The sequence below is a fragment of the Protopterus annectens genome, chromosome 1.part0 (assembly GCF_019279795.1).
Source record: "Protopterus annectens isolate FY-2018-M chromosome 1.part0, PAN1.0, whole genome shotgun sequence".
In the NCBI taxonomy this organism is placed as follows: domain Eukaryota; kingdom Metazoa; phylum Chordata; order Ceratodontiformes; family Protopteridae; genus Protopterus; species Protopterus annectens.
In genome coordinates this window covers 375,009,950-375,030,685 of record NC_056725.1, presented here as the reverse complement: position 1 = coordinate 375,030,685, position 20,736 = coordinate 375,009,950, and positions in this window count along the sequence as shown.

Sequence of the window (20,736 nt, the reverse complement as noted above, 5' to 3'; positions counted from 1 at the left end):
TACTGAGTTTCTCTGGTCTGCAATATGGTTGTTGGTAAATGAAAAGTTGATTTGAAGGCTGTATAAAACTGTGACTACACCAAATTCTATTTAGATATATTTTTATGGAGGACTAGCAGAACACCCTGATCACTGGAATGAAAAACATGCTTTTTACAAAAGTGCTCCTGTCATACAACTGAAGCCACCCAAACAGGCAGAAACATGGCATCTTTCCTGGGTTCTGTGGACTGCGAAGACAGCTGTAGGACTGAAATCCCTTGCCTTTGCAGTTTGCTCCCATACCAAGGAATCAGTAAACAGGTGAAGAGCCTGACCTGAAGTGCAGGCATTGTGTGATAGGTAAACCCCATTGCAGTATTTATTCAGGAAGAAGCACCAATTGTGCAAGCACTTTACAACATCTCATAACTCACAGCAACGGATGATTCTGTCACCCATCATTTAGAAGGTAAGCAAGGACTAGAATAAACATTCTCCTAGGGGGGTAACCATTCTGCCTGTAAAGTTAAGGAGACCCAATAGATCCATGACCGCCTGCATCCAGACTTTTTGATAGCTAAAAACATGTCACTTTCGTCCTCCATGTGGTCTATCTTCACAGCAGGAGGCCTAAAAATAGATGACACTACATCAATTTCCAGCCTAAGGAATACCAGATCCTTGCTCGATCTTCATTTTTTCCTTCTGCTAGTGGGACCTTTAATACCCCACACACCTGAATGAAATGTAGCATGCCTTCCTTGCCACTATCTGCAGCATTCCCTAAAATTAGAAAGTCATCCAAATAGTAAATGACTGTCTGCCAACACCACTGGAGGACTAAGCTGAATTTCTTAATTGTGACTCATGCCATAGCACAGCCCAGTGGCATGTCCATGTTGAAATAAAACAGACCAGCAAAGCACATGTCTAAAAGAAACCAATCTTCCTAGCGTATTGGCAGATTCTATATTAAATCTTTCTAGCCGTGGGTTAGGGAACCTCTTAATGATGCATATTATCATCAACGGATACAAGTGTACCTTGGTTTCCTCCTGGCTAATGCTGCTGTTGGCAGACATCTCAAGTGGGAATGTTAAGTGGTGAATATGTCTGAATGGCCCTTTTTTCTTGAGGACCAAACTCAGTGGAAATACCTTGAATGAAGGAAATGGTGGAACTTTAAAGGGACCCATAGTCCTGCTGGATGCAACTTCTTGATAAGCAGCTGTTTAACAATATCCTCGTTGCACAAAACCCGGCATAAATTCTCACAAGGGTTTGAAGCAGAGGTAGCATGAGACTTTAATGCAAATCCTGAGGAGAAAATCAACAAAATCATTTGCTTTGGTTGAACATCCGGATAACCAATTACCAGCTTGGCCAACCACTACACATCAATGGGAAGGTGTGACCAACTACTTGCAAAAGAAGCCTCAAAAGGAGATGTTGCCCCAAGAACTTTTAAAGGAGTTCCTGTCCTTAACTGGGAGCTGCAAGAAGGGAGGGGGCAAGTCTCCCCTGATGCTTGGCTTATTATACTGCTGACCCTCTTTGGCCCAACATTTCACCAGCAGGTACCCTTCCTGCAGTGTAAGCAAGCATGCACAAAGCAGCATAAAAGCCACATGCATGTAGCACTATTGAATGCCCAGCATGTGTCAATTCAACCTTTCTGGTCATGCAGTCCTGTAGGATCTGAGAACTTGAAACCACATATCCATGTGCTGTTTCTCTTACTTTGAGCACTTATCTACAGCCTTCGGCTTCTTAAAGCTCTGTAATATCTGAGTCAAGCATACCTTCCCCTGAAATGTTGGGTTTCCCAAATACTAGAAAATATGTCAACAGAAACAGGGTTTGCAGGGGGTCCTTTTCTAAAACGACAGCCATATAAGTGCATTAATCTCCCTAGCCAGTGGTCTCAACTGACAGCTCTCACTTTGCCTGATTTTTTCTTGCTATGGCTATGAATGCAGATGTCAAATCCTTGGCTCATGCAGCATTTACAAACATAAGGTGCTGGATTCCCTCAGAGTCAGATAGATCAAAAACATCCACATATTCACCCATAACAATCTTGTCTTTGATTGGGGCACAGATGTGACCTTAAATGGCTGTTCCTGCATGTCCTTGTACCATATTGATCCAGATTTCCTCTCCTGAAGTGATCAAATCCACTGACTACAACTTCATCTCATAGACTTTAAGTCACTGACTAGAAATGGGTCCCCGTGGAAAGGGCATACCAAATGAGTCACATGGAAACAACACCTGCATCCCTGCCATATAACCTGCTGTGATGAATGCAGAATTTTCTTAATAAAAAGAAAATCATATAGCCTAGACTTGCCCTCCTTTGACAGAGTATCCAATTGTGCTTCATTACCGGACTGTGTGGCAATGGGTTGTTCAGTAACGGACGATGACCCTGATGGTTCACCTTGAGACAGAGCTGATACCACCTTATGATACCAACACCTGTGACACTTGACAATCATTGCTGGATCCTGGTCATTCACTTTTTTGTCCTGTGGTCTAATCCTTTTTCTCCACATGGCTGCATGACTCTCCTGCTGCTGGTGCCTCTCACCAGTGCAGTGCTAAAAAAATGCTGTAGCCTATGAAGCAATAACCTCCCACCTGGCTGTCAGTCTTCAACCAATAATATGATACTGTAAAAAAGGAAAAAATAGGCTAATGTATCTTATCTTAAGAGTGCTTAGTTTCCCCCTCTGTGATGATAGAGGTTTATTTTATACCTGGTAAACTAATATGCTTAAGAAACAGACAAAAGCATTTTTTGTAATGCTTGAACTCAAACCGTAAACACATGCTACTAATACAGTCCTCTATCCACCAAGCGAAGCCTTTACAAAGTATGGACTTAAATGTATTAAGGAAAAGCAGAAGAACATCTTTGAAGCACACTTCATGTATGATCAAGTCCCCTGTGGCTCACAGATTTCCTGGAATTACTTATGATAAAAGTGACCCACTGCAGGCATACACATTTTGATTTCCATACTTCATGTCACTCAGATGCATGCAGATTCCTAACCTGCTATTATGGCAACTTGCTAATTTACAGAAATAATATCAATGCATTCATCACTCATTTGTGAGTTTTCCCCATCATTATATTTTCCTTTTCTTCTTAATTTAAATTCTGTTTGGCACTGCCATTCAAGTTCATAGCACTTGTTCTTCCCTCCCCAAAATGTGTCAAACTACTTTATATGTGAAACAAATGGGCAAAATGTTTTACACCCACTAACAGTTTGCTAAAACATCGATTAGAAACCTCACAGTATGGTTACAAAGTCTGCTAAAGACTTAGAATAATTCAGTCACCGAATGACAGATCTCTTTACTGTTTAAGAATTTGGGCATCGACTACTTAAGACTACTCATGAAGAACACTCCTTGTATTGTGATAAACATAAAAGGTTATGTACAGGGTTCCTCCCACTTAAAATAAGAGGAACCCACTTACAATGCCTACTTTGATTGCTCAGACTCCTGCACTACCCAATAAATGTTCAGGCATGCCTTGATGCTGAGTGACAATGTTAACTTCTGTATGTAAATATATTGCAGTTTATTATTTTTTCCTTTTGCTTTATCCATATGAAGTTCACATGTGACAAGTAACCTTGCCTTATGTCTACATCTGTAACCTATTTGCTTAAGAATCAGGGCACTAACATTCACTTTCATAGCACTTGACCTTATATAAGTAAACATCACAGTCATGTAGACTTTCACCCATTCATCCATATACCCACACCTGCCCTGCCAGCCCCCTAACTAACCCCCTCAAAAAAAAAAATGGGGACAAATTTTAAATATTGCTTGTAGAAACTTAGAAAGTTGCTAGAGTAAAAGGTCTTGTATTACCATGCATTTTCTGAAAGGTATGAGGTCTAAAACTCAACTGCCTGCCATTATTTAGTGAATTCAATATTTACTGATTTGCCACAAAAATCCAGAAAGCCACACGTTATGAGAAACAAACCCAAAATATGAGGCAAAAATTTGGACATTCTATGAAAATCTGGGCAGTTGAGAGTTATTGCCGAGTGGTTCCATGTATCACTCAACAGCATAAATCACTTCCCATAGGCATTTCAGGTGGGAAAGCACATGGACAATTAGCATATAACTCTCCCAGAATGCAGCATTAGCATTTGCTGCAGAGCCTGTGGCACAGTCTTTCATCATGTTGCACCTCTTCAAGGTAAGCACTGTAGTAGGGCTGTTTAAGGATCAGAAATTGTTACCACTAGCGGCAACAAGGACTTACCACTGGTGGCAAACCTTCTAAATGCCAGTCATGGCTTCACTTGGAGCAGCATGCATATGAATAAAACTTCAAATACATCTTATAACACAGTTAAGCCCTACTGAAATGAATAATGTCTATTTCTCTAAGTAGTAGCAGCACCAACCAATTAAAATATGTTTCTTGTTATTAATATTAACGCAGAGGCATAACTTCTGCCATGAACCTGAAATCTAATTTCCAGCCATTTTCCTTCTTGCTTTCAAGGTGTGTGTAGCATTTTTTTAAAATTCAGTCCTACATGCAAAGGTTTCTTTCCAGAATCATTTTAAAATTGTGTATGTTACTTCCCCAAAATCATAATCTGCAAAGTAAAATGCCACAGCTCCATTCAGGAAAGTATTTTTTTCCTGTCTCCCTTGCATGTATCCTATAAAACAGTATTATTTTCACTGTCTATTGCACAAAAACAAGAAAGGAAATAAACTACAGCACATCTTTATGTTTTTTGTATTGCTTACACATGCTATTTTATGGGGTCTATATTAGAACATCGAAGTTTCACAACTTTGAATGTTCTAATATCGACCCCTATTCAGTGAATGCTGAAAATAGCGAAGCTACAGAAAAACAAATTTTTTCCTAGGGAAACAATTTGGTTGTCCGTTTCTGTTGCTTCGCTATTTTCAGTGCTGTGGTGGAAAGTTACGGGTCGTGTTCAGGTAAGTGTGCGATTGTGTTGACGTGAGGGTTAGGGTGGGTTAGGTGAGTTAGGGTTAGGGCGCAGGTCAGGTACGTGTGCGATTGTGTGGACGTGAGGGTTAGGGTGGGTTAGGTGAGTTAGGGTTAGGGCACGGGTCAGGTATGTGTGCGATTGTGTGGACGTGAGGGTTAGGGTGGGTTAGGTGAGTTAGGGTTAGGGCGCAGGTCAGGTACGTGTGAGATTGTGTGGACGTGAGGGTTAGGGCGGGTTAGGTGAGTTAGGGTTAGGGCACGGGTCAGGTAAGTGTGCGATTGTGTGTACATGAGGACTAGGGCAGGTTAGGTGAGTTAGGGTTAGGGCACGGGTGAGTGTGCGATAGTGATGGACCTTAGGGTTAGGGTTTGGGTTAAGGTAAGTGGATAGTTAGTGGTGTATGTACAGTTTAGTGTAGGGTTAGATGTAAGATTTTAGGTGTATGTGTGTGGATTGCTGTTTGTTTGGAGTGCTTGTGTTGTGTGTATGTGTTTTGGAACAGCAAATTTTTTCCCTAGTAAAAAATTTGCTGTTCTGCATGTTCGATGTTGTTAGCTTTCGCTGAATAGGGGTCGATATTAGAACATTCGAAGTTTTGAAACTTCGATGTTCTAATATAGACCCTATTTTATGCATGCCCCCTATCTAGGATCAGACTGGAGTATTTTACAAACTAATTATTATATTTTAAACAAGTTTGTTCTGTCTGTTTTAATATTCAGCAGTACATTGTCAAATGATGCTTTACATATCACAGTTTTAAAAACATCATCATAAAGTACAAATCAAAATGTCAAAGTTCCACTCAGAAAAAATGTTTCCCTGTTTCCATGTGCATTAATATGTAATGCACAAAGCAATACTACTACTATGTAACCTACAAGAAATTAACCAAATTAAAAACAGCTTTCTAATTAGTGCAGTAGCTATCTTAAACATGTTGTTTGTATAAATCCTAACTGGGTAATTTTCATATGCATGTCTTTTACAAACTCTCCCCCAGTTGATTGTCAGTTAACTGATTTTCAGTGGAGTTAAAGACATCTTGTGCAAAGGTCTGCAAATGAAGAAGACTGTCTGCTGAGCAAACAAGAGTGGTATCATCTGGATATTTATCAGAGAAGCATCTTGGGAAGATGTATGAAGGTTGTTAATAAATATATTAAAAGGAAGAAGGTCAAGGGTGGAGCCTTGTGGGACCACAGTATACACTAGGAGGAAATGAGAGAAAGCAGACAGACATTTAACAGATTGACAATTATTAGATTGATAGCTAGAAAACCAGTTAAGAGTAGAGTTGGATAGTCCTTAGAGCAGCCATTTTTGGAAGTAGTTTCAGATGGGAGATGTATCAAAGCTTTACAGTGGTATAGAAAGATGGAGGAGACTAATTTATTGTTATCCTGGGCCTTAACGATGGTGTGTAGGAAGGGTATAAGTGCAGTTGTTGCCCTATGTGGCTGCTCAGAAGCCATATTGGATTGGGATGAATACGTTTCATAAAGTAAGTACTGTAACAATTGTTTGTGGATGCATTTTTCAATGTTTTACACAGGCTGACAGCAAGGCAATAAATCTAAAGTTTGTTGCCTCTTTTATGTAACAATATGATATATGATTTTTTTTCCACAAGGAAGGAACATATGATTATTGAATGGAATGATTGATTAGAACAGAGATTCCCCAGGATTCATTAAGCCTTGCACGATGTGCAGGAATAGTACAGGAGCTGCTGCACGCAATATGTCCACCGAGTGATTCAGTATAGAGTTCCCGGGGTGTGCACAAGCGCTCCTACATTATTCATGCATGAACACCACTGCCTTATGCTAATTACTTCATTTGCTGGTGAAAACCATGCAAATGAGGTGAATTAGCGATTCAGCAAGCAGGCAGGTGTCTGTGCAGGAATAGTGTAACCTGCAGAAATGTATTCGGTTACTAGCTGAATACATTTCTGAAAATAAGAAAACGGAGGCACGACAGCCTCATATAAAACATATATTCCATTTATTAGGCATGCCAGTGGCCAAATATAAGGCCATTGGCATGAAAAATAGTTTTAATTTTTTTTTAAATAAAAATTTTTTTTGGCCGATCTCGGCCGTTTAAGCAATGGACAGCGATACGCAAACGGGATGGTGCCGAAAAAAAAAAAGTGGAAAAATCAATTTTGAAAGAAATCTGCATTTTGCCATTATAGTCAATGGCATGCTGAATACAAGCAATACCAGGGAATAGCGGTTGCTATGGGGATAGGCCCAATGTAAGTGTGGTAACTATGGAGTAAGGCAGTGGTGTATGCAAATGAGGGGATTTATACTGAATCACAAATTTCTTCTAAGTGTCAGACTGCACCTAACTGTGTAGGTGCTCTAACACCATCATGTAGACAGCAGGAGCAGCTAACATGAAAAGGGACTGTGTCTTGCTTGCTGTAAGCACATTGGAGCTCAGTGGCCCGTGTTTGCCCTTAGCTAAGCACAGCTAAGGAAGGGTGTGTGTCTGAGGCTGTATTTTCTTATTCCATGAAATGCAGAGCGTGTTCACGTCTGGGGTGGGCCATCTCTGCTTAAAAGTGTTTACTGTAGCTAAACAGGTGTGTGCGCCATGCACCAGGTCTAAAACAAAACAAAAACAAAAAAACTACAGGGGATAGCAGAACTGTTTACATTTGAGCACCGGGAATGTGCAGCGTGCATCAGGGCTTAAACGGGGAGGAAATGGGAAGGGGAAACAGCAGAAGGAAGGCAATTAAGGAGAACTACCATAGCTGGCAGGTGGAATGTGTCAGAATCAGCCAATTACACAGGCAGCAGCCCAGCACACTACTATAAACTATGCAAACACCTTTCAGTCTGTTTTTTCCTGCAAACTCTACACCACTGGTGTACACATTTGGGGGAATTTTAAACTGACAAAACTAACAAAACATGTTAGGAGCTGCTATTGCTTTGATCTATCAGTATAAGCTAGAGACTGAGGGTGGTGAGGAGGATAATACTGACAACCAACTCAGTCCAAGGAGGAGGATAAAACTGCTCAGACCCAGGGTAACTTACCAGGGGCTACATGATCTGGAGACAGTAGAGCGCTACAGAGTGGATATGGACATACTTCAGCAACTTGTTGAGCTGTGCCAGCTTTGCCTCAGACCCAGAACCAACAGAGGGGAACCCATCCCAGTGGATACCAAGGTATGTGTAGCCTTAAGAATACTAGCTACAGGTACTTTCCAAAGACCAACTGGGGATACCATGGGGGTCTCACAGGCATCTGCATCCAGGATACTCCACCAGTTCCTGGATGCCGTGTAACTGCATGTCGCTGAGCACATTTACTTCTCCAGCACCCGTGAGGAGAGGACCAGCAATATGCATCTTTTCCACCATGTAGCAGAATACCCAGAGATATTGGGTGCCATAGACTGCACGCACATCAAATCGCCACCCGGTGACCAGGGTAGGGTCAACCTAAACTGCAAGGGGTTCCACTTCATCAGCTGCCAGGTCTTGTGTGATACCCAGGGCACTATCATGAATGTGTGTTCTGGCAGCCCTGGAAGCTATCACGACTCACACATCTGGCATTCATCATAGCTGTACTGGGCATTTGCCAGTGGAGACATCCCATCTGGCCATCTAGCGGGGGATGCTGGCTACACACTGGGGCAGTGGATGATGACACCCATCAGAAATGCACACACACCCACACAAGAACACCATAATGAGGCACACGTACAAACCAGGATCATTATATAGCATGCGTTTGGGATGCTCATGTCACAGTTCTGCTGCCTTGACATATCCGGTGGAGCCCTGCAGTACTCTCCAGCCACATGTGCATAGTATGTGCCATGCTACACAATATGATCCTGTGGAAACAGCTGCAGCAGGAATAAAGCAGGGAAGGGCCACACAGCCCCCCACCATTTCCAAGGTCTCCATAGGCTCAGAGGGTCTCAGAAAAAGAACATCTTGAGCCTACCCCTGTAGGCAGACGGAGGCATGGCCAGTATGCCTTGTCCTTGGCAAAGCGGCAACACATAGCACATACACTAACACTGTAGGACCCAAGGGACTAGTCTCTCTCTCTCTCTCTGACTCACACACACACACAGTAAAATGGATGCCAAACAACACACCACCTGTACCGTACCATGTATAGGCAGTGTACTTTGTGCATTCGACATAGTCATCCCTCAAGCACCATACTCACAATAGCCTTAGGCACAAAGTAAGTCAGTCTCCTTAACAAAATTAATGAATGGAGTGGAATGTTCTGCTAGCATATCTATGATATTGATTCAAGCATGCAAGGGAATGGGGTGGCTTACTGAGTTATCAGCAGACAACTGACAACTCTGTGGGACAGCAGGATGTGAATTCCCAGTACTGGCCTACCCACACCATGCAGTACCACCCTAGTTGACAAATACCACTTCAGTATATGTGGCGAGCCAAATAACTGGGGGGTCATAGGTTACATGCATGGATGTCAAAGTGGGGTCCCATACCCCCCGGCCTCACCCAGTAGATTAGCTGTAGAAAACCATACAGAAATGCCTGACAAAGGCCCCCACATGGCGACATCCCTGAAATCCCCACCTACAGACTTTTACACAGTGATATCACAGCATGTCATGGCTTTGAAAGGTAAGAAGTCTGAAACTACAAATTTCTATGCCAGCACAATCTGACCTGTGGTCAATACTGTTATGCCTGTAGTCTGAAAGATAGGTCACACCACTATGCTAAATGGGACCAAAATGTTAAGCAAATATCAGCACAGTCTCTTCAAATGTGTATTGTGTACAGATATGTCACTCCCAATAGTCCCATAGAAATGCAGTAACATATCCCTAACCTAAAGCAGCATCTAGCTGTCAACTAGAGTGATGGCTCAACACAAACAGAAAGGAATTGTCAGTAACACCCACAGTCAACTTACTGGTGCCATCCCAGGGTTGTCCACTGCTGGCAGCCTGGGAACATATCATCATCTTCTTTCAACTGTTCCCGTTAGGGGTCGCCACAGCCTCTGCATCATGCTCTTTCACACCAACCGCCTGCATGTCCTCTCTCACCACATCCATAAACCTCATCTTAGGCCTTCCTCTTTTCCTCTTACCTGGCAGCTCCATCCTTAGCATCCTTTTCCCAATATACCCAGCATCCCTCCTCAGCACATATCCAAACCAACGCAATCTTGCCTCTCTTGCTTTGTCTCCAAACTGTCCAACCTGAGCTGACCCTCTAATATACTGATTCCTAATCCTGTCCATCCTAGTCACACTCAGTGCAAATCTTAACATCTTTAACTCTGCCACATCCAGCTCTGACTCCTGCCTTTTTGACAATGCTACCGTCTCCAACTCATATAACATAGCTGGTCTCACTACCCTCTTGTAGACCTTCCCTTTCACTCTTATTGGTATCCGTCTGTCACAAATCACTCCTAACACTCTTCCCCACCCATTCCACCCTGCCTGTACTTTCTTCTTCACCTCTCTTCCACACTCACCATTACTCTGAACTGTTGATCCCAAGTACTTAAACTCATCCACCTTTACCAACTCTACTCCCTGCATCCTCACCATTCCTCTACCCTCCCTCTCATTTACACACATATATTCTGTTTTAGCCCTGCTGACCTTCATTCCTCTCCTCTCTAAAGTCTATCTCCACCTCTCCAGGGTCTCCTCAACCTGGTCCCTACTTTCACTACATATCACAATGTCATCTGCAAATATCATAGTCCACGGGGCCTCCTGTCTAATCTCATCTGTCAACCTGTCCATCACCACTGCAAATAAGAAAGGGCTCAGAGCTGATCCCTGATGTAATACCACCTCCACCTTAAACGTATCTGTCACTCCCACCGCAGTCCTCACCAATGTCACACTAACTTTGTACATATCCTGTACCACTCTTACATACTTCTCTGCTACTCCCGACGTCCTCATACAATACCACAACTCATCTCTAGGCACCCTGTCATATGCTTTCTCTAAGTCCACAAAGACACAATGCAACACCTTCTGACCTTCTCTGTATTTTTCCAACAACACTCTCAGAGCAAATATTGCATCTGTAGTGCTCTTTTCTGGCATGAAACCATACTGCTGATCACTAATCATCACCTCCCTTCTTAACCTAGCTTCCACTACTCTTTCCCATAACTTCAAGCTGTGACTGATCAATTTTATCCATCTGTAGTTACTGCAGCTCTGCACATCACCCTAACATATGATCATCAGAATGTACTGCCTTACTACAGATGGCCTGCATCTGTCACACCTGGCCTACAGGCCTGTGGCAAATGCCCATGCTTCATCCACAGTGCCCTGTTAGGGAGTGTCATGGGGTCCATAACACCAACATAACACAGTCTAAAAAAGGCAAAGAAAGGCCATGCTGCTAACTGCTAGGAGAAAACCTGCCAGTGCCAAAGCCATGAATAATGGGGTGAAAAAAGCCCAAAGAGAAGGGCACCTTTGAAATACTACTCTAATAATGTAATAAAGTTGAGGAATGATTGTAGTAGCATGGAATGTCTGATGGGTATGAAGTCAGAAACTGCAATGTCAAATGTCAGTTATATCGGACTTCAACCCTGAGTGACTTGCAAAACAGTTTTCCTTGAAAACCACACTTGTTTCCATAACCAACAAGATATATGAATCATGAATGTGGACATTCTGTGATAATCTGTACAGTCGACAGGCAGGGATAGGAGTCTAAACATGGGAATCCACTCATTGCAGGCAGTCCTAACCCTGTAAGATGGTGACATGTCAGCACCCACAGAACCCTGGCCTACAGCCATAAGGAGTAACACACCCTTCCCTGATCACTCATCCTATGCAACATCCTGACCCCAAAATGTGGCCAGCCAAGGAAAATAAGGTGGGCCATACATATATGTCAGACAAACACACACCTCCAGGCTGGTCAAACAATCTGACACACACAAGACCCTCCAAGTACAGTCAACCTATGAGCAGACCCCTATGCAAAGCACTGGTAGCTATAGGCAAACATACCCAACCTAGGACACCCCCCACCATATCATATCCCCTACAAATCTATCCAGAGTCTGCCTGCCATCCTAATTCTGTCTGATTAATATTATCCAAATGTAGACTGGAACTCAGACCAGGCCAGAACAGAAATGCACAGAGATTCCACCATTGTAATATATCACCAAGATGCTAGACTGTTTCCACAGCTCCAGCAGTCAATTGCTCATAGGCACACCTCTCAACAGGCTGGATTGTGGAAGAATGCATAACAGTTGGCCCATAATTTTGGTATGTGCATCATCCATCCTGTATTCCTCTGCTAAATCACTATGATGATCTGAGGAGGTATGTCACAAGGTACTGAAACAATACATAGCAGTGTCAAACAGCATATATGTCAGATTTCTGCTAAAACAAGCCCTGTAACCCTAACAAGCCATACACTACAGAGAGAAATAGTCACAATCACCATATGGCCCATTGTTTCCCCCATTTTGATAGGCTATGTCCAGATATCCTGCACCAACAGGTTGAGAGGTATGGCTGTAGCACAAAACAAATTGGACTGGAGTACAAAATACCTGGAATGGAGTCCCACATGTACTATAAAAGGTCACACTGGGCATGCTCATACACTTAGAAAAATGTCAGGATCTAGAATGAACAGGCCTTCCCCACCCAGTGCACTTCCCATTGCCTTACTTTAGCAGTCCTGAAGATGTCTGTCACCAATCATAGAAGTATCTTTCATCAGGCTTCAGCCCTATAAGCTCTGTGGTGCATGCGATAACTGTAATACTATAGTACAAATAATTAGTTAGCTAGGAGTTCTAATTTCAGTCATGGCAAATGTCAAAGTGTGTGTTTACAAGTTAAAGCTTTTGGTTCCATTCAAACCCAGTACACTTCCCCTTTCCCTACTTTAGCAGTCCTGCAGATATCAGTCACCTTAGAAGTGCCTTTCATCAGACATCAGCCCCATAAGCTCTGTGGTGCATGCGATAACTGTGTAACACTATAGCACAAATAACTAGTTAGGGAGGAGTTTTAATCTCAGTCCTGGCAAATGTCAAACTGTGTGTGTGTGTGTGTGTGTGTGTGTGTGTGTGTGTGTGTGTGTGTGTGTGTGTGTGTGTGTTTACAAGTTAAAGCTTTTGGGTCCATTCAAACCCAGTACACTTCCCCTTTACCTACTTTAGCAGTCCTGCAGATATCAGTCACCTTAAAAGTCCCTTTCATCAAGCCTCAGCCCCATAAGCTCTGTGGGTCATGAGATAACTGTGTAACACTATGGTACAAATAATTAGTTAGGTAGATGTTCTACTCTTACATATGGCAGTATGTGTGTGTGTGTGGAAGAGTATCTGTTTGTAGAACAAAGTATTTTGATAAGTTTAACACCAACTGCCCTACTTTATCAGTCCTGCTGATGTCATGCCTCTTATAGGTTCATAAGTGTGTAGTAGGCTAATGGCCCAGGAGCCTTTACAAGCCTACCCATAGAAGGGCCCTGCCACTGTTGCACCCGATGTTACTTCCCAGTGCCTGTATCAAGTAGAGCCACTGCAGTGATCCTGGGGGCAAACTGTCTATTACCCATACACTCATCAAGATTTCTCTGAAACGGGGTCAGCTAGGTGCTCTGCATGACATGCATGGGAAGTGTATTCCAGGGCATGTGCAGTTTCTTGGTAAGGACCCTGTCCCACAGCATGTTGTGGTGATTGTGGTAATGAGGTAGAAGTCTCTGCAGTGTGTGGTGTGGAGGGATTGGGATGTCTTTATATGTAGCATTTCTAAAAGAGTTGGGTCAGACATGGCTTTATAAGTCAAGCGCAGATACCCTCTAACTAGGTGGCATGACACAGGAATAGCTGGAGTCTTTTGAGTCTGTCTGTGTAGGACGTGTGTCTAATGCATAGGAACCTCTTTGTGAGGTGCTTCTGTGGCCTCTCCAGTTGTTGCAGGTGTCTACTGAGGTACATGGCAAATGGGCCAGAATACTTGATGAGTTTTATAATGAGGGAACAGTAGACAGAGATCATTACCTCTGTGTTCCTGGATGCAAAACCCTTGGTAATGCAATGTGCCACATAGAAGGACTTCCTGACCACAGTGGCAATATGGTGGTTGAAGGAAAAGTTGCTGTCAATCTGTGTCCCCACATCTCTTATAATGCCTACAGTATTCATTTGGTTCCCATCGATGTGGTGCTTACTGGGAACTGAGTTTTTTAATAAAGGGGATGATCATGCATGTTGTGGTGTTAAGCTTATGGCCATGGTTACCACACCACTCATTGGTCTCAGTGAGATCTTTCTGTAGGATGTCTGCATCACTTGTGGAGTTAATGATAGCTACCCAGCTTGCAGTCCTCTGTGAACTTGGTCAGCCAGAGTTCCTCTGTGTTGGGCAGGACTCCTAAAAAGTAGATGCTGAACAGAACACTACCCAGTACTGATCCCTATGGGATTCCACTTGTGACTGCTTGCCAGTCTGACTTGGATTTTGCCACTGTCACACTGTGTGTTCTGTGAACCAGTTTGCAACCCACCCACTGATATAGGGGTTGATAGCTAGTTTTTGGGGGGTTATCAATAATTCCTGACTGAGGAATGGTATCAAAAGCCTTGGCCAGATCAAGGTAGGCTGTATGCAGTGCCTTACTGTCATACACAGCCCTGGTGACTCACTCAAAGAAGTCAACCAGGTTGAGGAGGCATGATCTGCCATTCACAAAGCAGACTGTGTGGGGTCCATAGTTAGGAGATCACCTATATCTTGGTCAATCAGGTCCCTGATGATGTGGTTCATACCTGTACATAGTAGACTCATCAGGATAATGGGCCAATAATCCTCAGGATCTGTAGATACCACCCCTTTATGGAGATGGATGACTGTAGCAGTGTGTTATTTTGGAGGGACAAAGCCTGAGGTGAAGTTGTGACTGAACAGAGCACACAGATGTGGTGCCAGGTCTCTTTGTACATCATGCAGAACACAGCCACAGATATGTTTGGGTCCCATGGAAGCTGCATTTTTGCCTGTGGATAATGCAGGTCTAACCTGGCCTGCAGTAATGCTGGGTGCCTGGCATTCATCTGCCATTGTGATTGCTCCCTTGGGGGGGATAGGGGGTAAAGCTGGCACTGAATGTGTTGGCATGACTGTTGGCAAGACTGTTGCCAATATCTGTTGTCTCTGGATAGGAGTTAGCATTGTGCAGTAACTCACAGCACTTGTAGGTATTGCTGTGGAGGTTGTTGGTATAACTATCAAAAGCTGTTGTGATTGTTGTCAGTGTCTGCTGCAATTCTGCCTTCATAGCTGCCTGTAGATGATTCCATGAGGGGATCTCAAGTTGTGGTTGACACTAATAAGGAGGTTTCCCAGTCCTGGGACACCACCTTTTTCTGCAACAGTGTCCTCCGTCTGTTGTACACTTTAGGAATGGCAGGGGACCATCACATCGGCATCCAGTATTTGGAGGACAGCATCTTGGTTCTGTTGGCTATGGCTAGTACCATGCATTCATTTACATGCTTGTACAGTGTATGTATGTATGATTCAACAGTCATGCAGCTATTTTCCATTGGCATGGGTGCAGTGAAGCCATCCATCCCTGTTTTTATGACTCCAAAGTCAGGTTTGGAGATGTTTTTCAAGGGGGTTACCTTTGTGGGGGGGTGGGGTGGATGAGATGTTGTGTTCCATGTTGATTACAGGTAGGGATTGACAACTGTGGTCAAGCAACAGTCCCATATGTAAGTAATCAACACAGGTCAAGTTTGTTGCATCCTCTACTGGGGGTCAGTATGAGCCGGTCCAGGGCATTTGAAATGATGAATTCCAGGAAGCGTTAGGCCAGTGTATTGGTGCTTGACTACTTTTGACAGTTGATGGAGGGGTAGTTGAAGTCTCCTACTATGTCAGTGTTGGGATGGATCTTCATAGATGCCAGGGTGTTGAGGAATGTGGATTGACAGTCTAGGGACATAGATGGGGACCCATAGCAGGCTATGACCTGGATTGTACCATTACCCAAAGTTAGTTGTACCTAAAGTATCTCAGATGCATTATGCTGGGATACAAGTCTGGAGGTGTGCATATCCATTATGAAAATGGAGACACCACCACCTGTGGAGGTGTGGTCCATGTTTTGGGGCTGACAGCTGTGGAATGCGTCATAGCCTGTTAGTGCAAAGCTACTGTCTGCTGCTGTGAACCAGGTCTTCGTTACAGTAAAAATATCAATGTCCACCACTTTGAGGAGTGCTTTGACTAACTGCATCTTGACAGTTAGATGTCTACTGTTGAGCAGCATGACCTTCAGATTGTATACGTGTCTAGCTGTTACAGTGGTAATTTGATTTTGAACACTGCCTAATAAGGCACTATAGGGGTGGCAAGACACTTAGCCAGTACCAGGAAACTGAGGGGTGACAGATGCAGGCCATCTCTGGCAAGGCATTGAGGTCTGTCAATCATGTTATCCCAAGCAGGGAGATACTGGATCCCCTGAGAATGACACACAACACATAAGCCAATGTTGCAGTCAATCATTTGTTGTTAGTACTGCAGCATCATTTTGGATGACGGTAGTATACTGCTCTGAGATACTGTCACACCCGCCTGGACCACATAATCTGAGAGTTCAACCATGTCTCTTCTCATGCAGTCCAGGGTGGTGTGTCCCAGGTCATTTACACACACATGGATGATGACAGAGTGATACTTGTAGTTGTTGTGGAGGGACCTGACTGGGTGTGTCATGTGTTGGATGCTGGCATGTGATAGACAGATGGCTACCTGCTCCATAATCAACCTAGTGAGTGGGACATCTGTGTGCCTCAGTATTGAGTCACCCATGATTACTGTATTGTGCAAGGTGGTTAGCGTTAGGGGCTTAGGTTGAGGGGCACACTATGTAGGTGACATATGCATCCTTTGGCATGTGCTGTGTTGTGGTGTCTGAGTGGGTGTCTGTTTTGATGGTCTGTGCTGTTTGGGTAAATGACCATTGAGTTCTTCTGTGAAGGTGAGTGTGTGTTTTTTCAGTGTATGTCAGAGCTGTCATAGTGGGTGTTGTGGTGAGCTATGTGTTCCACATAGTGTGGTGCAGGTGTTGACCTTATCCTCTTGACCAGCTAGTGCAGTCTTTGCCGGAGAGTGCATATTTCCACATCTGGTGATACAGAGGTAACTCTTACAGGTCTGAGTGTTTGGACTTTAGAGGAGAGGGTTGTCTGTGTACATGAGACAGTTGCAACAGTGCCTCAGAATGGACAAGTGTACCAGGTTAATGGGCAAAAGCACAGAAAACTGCACTTCAATCATGACAGGAGGGGTGGTCATAACTACTAAGTACTGGGGCTAATTCTGTGAGGAATGAGTACTGCTAATGGCTCCCAGGTGTGCTACACTTATTGATACAATAACCTGTTGATGTGCAAAGCTATTATGCTATTTGAAGTGCAAGACAGAAAGAACTAGCAAGATGTAAGGGAAAAACTGGTCAGACTTTCTGCCACCTGTAATACTTTACCTCAGCTGTGAAGTTATTATCACCTTTGTCCAGTAAGCTCTGTAACACATGCAGTAACTGTGTAACACTATAGTACAAATAACTAGATAGGCAGGGGCTGTACTCTCAATACTGGCAACTGTGTGTGTGTGTGTGTGTGTGTGTGTGTGTGTGTGTGTGTGTGTGTGTGTGTGTGTGCGTATTACATACTGTGTGGGTTATACCATTTTGAGTTGTGTACCACCCTTTAGACTTCCCCTCACCAAAAGTTAGTAGTCCTGCGGATATCATTCACCTTAGAAGTACCTTTGGACTAGGTGAAATTTTATAAGCTCCATGGCATGTCTGATAACTATGTAAGACTGTTATAGAAATAGCTAGTTAGGCAGGGATTCTAATCCCAGCACTGGCAAATGTATGTGTGTTTGTGAGAATCATATACTGGGTTATACCATTTTGAGTTGTGTACCACCCTTTACACTTCCCCTCACCATAATTTAGTAGTCCTGTTGATGTCATTCATCTTAGAAGTACCTTTGGACTAGATGAAATTGTATAAGCTCCATGGCACATCTGATAAATGTGTAACACTATAGTAGACATAGCTAGATATATAGGAGTTCTAATCTCAATACTGGCGTGTGTGTGTGTGTGTGTGTGTGTGTGTGTGTGTGTGTGTGTGTGTGTGTGTGTGTGTGTGTGTGTGTGTGATATCCTTTCGGGGGTGGGTTTGGCAACATTTTTGCACCCAGTACACATCCAAATGTCCGCTGTACAGGGCTCACTGTTGTCAACCACTGTAGTGGTAGCTGTGGACACTCTGCAGGCCTATAAGCTGTGTGCCATGTGAAATAACTATGTAACAGTATGGACACAAAAACAACATAGGTGGGTCTTCTAATCCTGTGATACCATTCCCCACTTAGGAATCATAGACAAACACACCCATCTAGGCATCAACCCCATGTCACTAGGTGGGTTGAAAACTGGCTCATGCATGGGACCCACAGTGAGAAGGTAGCAGACTCCATGTCAGACTGCCAACCAGTCATGAGTGGATTACCACAGGGTCTGGTCATGAGTCCCCTCATGTTTTTCATATATGCCTCTGACATCCAGAACAACACAAAGGGACACTGACTGAAAATATTCACAGACAATTGCAAGGTGGGTGCTATGTGTGCATCCCCATATCATGTTGACATCCTGCATAAAGGCCCCACTGAGACATCTGACTGTAGTCAGAACACTGGCCTTAGGCTGAATGGAAAGAAATGTGTCGCAATCCCATGTAGAATCAATGTGGTTACCAAGAATTAACACATTGCTGGTAGTCCAATGGGAACAGAAGTCCTTGAGGCCGGTGAACACAGGCTGGCAGTGACCTCTCCTATGGCCACCAAATTGCTACTGTGGACAGAAATAACTTCTATTTGGCACATCTCATAACTAAGGGTGTGTCATCCAATAAGCAAGAGGTCAATGTCTCCCTCTACTCTCTCCTCATTAGGGCAACCAGCAGGCACAATGGTCCATTTGCCATGCAGTTCACTAGACACCTGCAACAACTGTGGAGGCTGCAAGTGTACCTCACAAATAGGACCCTAGCCCTCAAACAACTGTCCTATATAGACAGAGTGCATTACTTCCAAGTATTCTTGGCCATATCTTGGCTACTTACAGGCAATCTCTGCTTGACTGACAATGCCATGTCCAGCTAGCTGTGTTAGGAATGCCATATCTAGTGAAATTCTGATATGTATGCACCACATGCCATGGAAACCTCAACCTCTTACCATAATCAACAGAACACGCTAGGGGACAGGAAGATAACCCAGCAAGTGGACATGTTATTCAATATATGTCATATACATGTCAGAGCACCTCACTGGCCCTCTTCAAGGGAAATCTGGATGAGTGGATAGGGAATTTAACTGTCACCCTGGCCATCACCCAAGTGGCAATAGTCGATATACACTCTGGGAAAAAATGTCAGGTCGCATGATGCCAGGGTACTCCCATGGGCCGGGCTTGTCATGGCTCCATGCCCATTAGCCTGGTACAAACCTATGAACACAGGATCGTATGAATCTCAGTCCTGGCAAATGTGTGTGTGTGTGCGTGTGTGTGTGTGTGTGTGTGTCTATGTGTGTGTGCGCAAGTCCAGTATCCTGAGTGTGTGTGTTTGAGTGAGGAATATATCCACTGGGAGGCCATGTATTACAGTTGTAGGCCATTGTACTCCCAGCACATGTCCTACGTTCCACTCTACGAGGGCTGCTTTTTACATCAGCCTTTGAGGTATCTGTACACACTCTGCAGACCTATAAGCCCTGTGCTGTGTGCAACAGCTATGTAACAGTATGGAATGAGCAGCTAGAGAGGCAGGGCTCTTAATCACAGTACTGGTAAATGTGTGTGTGTGCATTGGTGTGTATAGCACCGTTTGGAATTGTGTATATGTGCATGACATTAGTATGACACCTGTCACACCCACTACACCACCCACTGCCATACCTTACAAGGGCACGTGATGTTACTCACTATACATGTACTTTGGAAACTCAACACACTGTGAGCTCTGTGCCACCTGTGATAACTGCATAATATTGTACTACCACTAACTAGATGAGTATGGATTTTGTGTGTGAGTGTGTGTGTGTGTGTGTGTGTGTGTGTGTGTGTGTGTGTGTGTGTGTGTGTGTGTGTGTGTGTGTGGGTGTGTGTATGTGTGTGAGCAGTATTCTCTGTGTGTTGAGTCAACACAATATCCTCTGCGTGTGTGGGATTTACAAATCTGAGGTGTGTTCCACCCACTAGACTTACCACTGTCCACTGTACAAGAGCTGCTGACATCAGCCACCATACACTTACCTGTATACACCCCTCAGCCCTATAAGCTATGTGGCACATGCAATAACTGTTATATAGACATGTTAATTATGTACAGCTGTACCCTGGATGTGACACACTCAGTGTGTTACCACACTGCCATACCCCTTGTAGATAATGTCTGCAGGGCCACATCCTGCTGACACACAGACACCTAGAAGACAAACAGAATACATTAAGGAGACCACATTCAATCAGCGTTAATAACAAAAATGCATCATGGCTGGACAGCTACACACTCTAATGTGTAACCATTAAACATGCTGGCTGACAACACTTTACACAGCATTACA